Source organism: Cynocephalus volans, chromosome 1 (assembly GCF_027409185.1).
Source record: "Cynocephalus volans isolate mCynVol1 chromosome 1, mCynVol1.pri, whole genome shotgun sequence".
Lineage (NCBI taxonomy): Eukaryota > Metazoa > Chordata > Mammalia > Dermoptera > Cynocephalidae > Cynocephalus > Cynocephalus volans.
In genome coordinates, this window is record NC_084460.1 from 198534061 (window position 1) to 198537089 (window position 3029).

Below are 3029 nucleotides of genomic sequence, written 5' to 3' on the forward strand. Positions count from 1 at the left end.
AAGCTTGCATATTACTCACCTGTTGTGTGCCCTGAGCAAACCTCTGAGCCTTACTTTCCCTATCTGAAAAGCACACGCCCGTGTGTGTGTGTGTGTGTGTGTGTGTGTGTGTGTGTGTGTACGTGCACTTGCATAGTCATTTCCCAGGGTCCCTCTGACCCTGACATTCTGGGCTTCTAAATCAGCTGTCCATATCCCTGGCTGCACAGTAGAATTCCCCTTTGCCCTTAAAAAATGCAAATGCTAGGGCCCAGTCCTTTGAGGGTCTGATTCAATTGGTCCAGGACGGTGTCTGAGCATCTGTCCTCTTAAGGTCTATCCCAGTGATTCTGATGTGTGGCCAGGGACCAGAACCAAGAGGGGATTAGGTGGTGTTAGAAAGTCAGCCTAGCTCTGGGCCAGCATGCTCTGGCCATGTATGAAGGTCCCAAACTCTGAAGCAAGAAGTCAAAGTTTGGTAACCTCAGTAATAGTTTCCCAGCTGCTGTGGAGTGCTGGGCAGATGAAAAACACTGCCATTCAGCAGATGCCACAGCCGTAGGGCTCAGCAGGCAGCCTTCCCCGGGAGGATGGAGGGTGCTGGGGATGGAGGCACAGGGTCTGCAGGAGGCATCCTTCAGTGCCCTTCACACAGGAAAAGCTTCCATCACAGAGAGGCTGGGTTGAGGCCATGGGAAGAAACATTCCCTGTTCACAGCTTGCATCTTCTTAGGGCCAGTCTTTCTCCTAATGAGACAGGGCACATGCAGAGGGCTTTGTCATGGTCCTGCCAGTCCATGTTTGCCCTCGCCCTGCTTCCTCTTCCCTAGGTAACCCCCCCCCTGCGAGCAGCCCAAGATTGCCCATCCACAGGTCCCTAATACCCACTGCACTGCTGTAGTCCTCAGCACACATGTCCAGGGTGGGTTAGGTGACCACAGCTTGCCTTTCCAGCAGCTGGAGCTCCCTCAGGGCTCAGACTGGTTCCTCCACCTCCCTGGCATAAAAAAGTGTTAGGTGTTCTTGTTAGTTTATCCAGACGCACATCTTGCTGTGCAGCCTCCATCCCTGCCCAGTATCTAGCCAAGTCTCCTTTTCCACTCTGGACCTCTGTTTCCTCATCTGAATACAGAGTGTGCCAGGTCCCTGTGGACTCTCATGGCAGCAGGCTCTGTGGCTCTGAGGGGTAGACAAAGATGACCACTACTAGTTTCATTTCATAGATAGGATAACTGAGGGTTGGGATGACTTGACTTGACCATGGTCGTTCAGCCAGCAGGTGGGGATGTCAGGAGCAGAACCCATGGACCCGAATCTCAGTCCAAGACAGCCTGCAGCTAGAAAATAAAAAAATACAGTCCAAGATCATGGGAACCATCCCCAACCTCCAGTCTAGAGAGAAAATTAGTTTCTGTGAGGAGACAAGCACTTACTTTGAAATGAGCCTTCTCATGCTCTCTCTCTCTGGGCATGACCTGATTCATTCCCCACCGTCATCCGGATGTTTCTGTGCTTTGTAGTCACTGCCTCTGTCTGGGCTGCCTCGTCCCCCTGCGGCCCATGGTCTGGGACACACCTCCAGTCCTAGTTTGCCCTGTCGTGTGCTGCCCTTGTCAGTGGGGCCGGGCCACATACGTAGTGTCTGAGGGAGATTGGTTTTTAGCTAAAGGTCACAGCAAATTGCCCAGGGATCCCCAGGGAGGCTGTCCTGCAGATGCTCATGTTGGCCCTAGCCAGCAGGTGGCCTGGCCCTGTGTCTTGGGTCACAAGGTTGGGACCACAAGTGGGGGTTGGGGGCTGTGGTGGAGGCACGGTTAGAGCCCATGCCCAGGGTGACCACCCTGTGTGGCTTGGACGACTTCCAGCTGCCACCCCAGTTTACCCTCAGAGGGTGAGATATTTCATAATCAAATGGCAGGCCTACAGAGCTCTGCAGGGTGACTAGGAAACTTACCCTCTAAATTGTTTCAGTTTGTGATGCAGGATTTGGGACTGGGAGACGGGAGAACGAGACTCCTCTCTTTTCCTCTGTTAAAGACAAAATTATTCTGGCACTTGTTAAAATGGTGAGAAAGACTTTATTCAAGACTGTTTTGATAAGCATCAAGACTAGCACAATAGGGGAGAGAGATGGGGCTCAACTCTGAATACAGCCTGGGCTAGTGGGGATTTATAGCCAAGGAGCAGGGTGGGGGTCAGTGGATGGAAGTTACTAAGAGGAGACATCAAGGGTAGGGGATTCTTGTTAAACCTTCTTAACAGGATTCTTGGTGAAGATGGGCAAGAGTGATCAGATATCAAGGGCGGGCATGAGAAATTTGATCAGATATTGAGGTGGTCAGACATCAAGGGTGGGGGATTCTCTCTAAACTGACAGCAGGATTCTTGCCACTACTGGACAAGGCAGGCTGAAGACAGCGTCCCAAGGCAAAGCGTAGTGGAAAAGAGGGCTCGGAGAGGACTGGAGAGTCTTTGTTACCCCCCTCGGGCCCAGAAGCTAGAGTGTTCTAACCTGGTCTCCTCTGTGTTCTCTCATGACCAGTCTAGTTCCTTCCTCAAAGACAATGTGGTCCAGGCCTGAACTTCTTGACTTCAGTGAGCATCAGAATCACAGGGGACTTGGGAAAACACAGATTCTTGGGCCTCGTCCCCAGAATCCTGATACAGGAAGTGTGGGGATCATACTTTGAGAACGGCTGGTCTAGCTTCCTCCCACCTCAGTTCCCAGCCTGGCTGGAGGGGTTTCCTGGGAGGAAGGGCACTTCTTCCAATGCCCGTCCTGCCCCCAGCCAGGAGGCCAGCAGCCACAGCCCACCAGTCAGTGGGGAAGTCATTCTGTGTCTCCTAACCTCAACTTGCTCATCTGTGAAATGGGAGCCCACAGGAGTGCTCACCTCTCTCTCCTATTCAGAAATGCTGTCCTGATGCTGCCCATGTGAGCATGGACTGGGCTTGGACTCTCACTTGGAGAGAAGGGAAGTAGCCTCATGTAGGGTCATTTTCACATCCATGGGGCTCACTCTCAGCTTGGCTTCTTTCTGACAGAAATT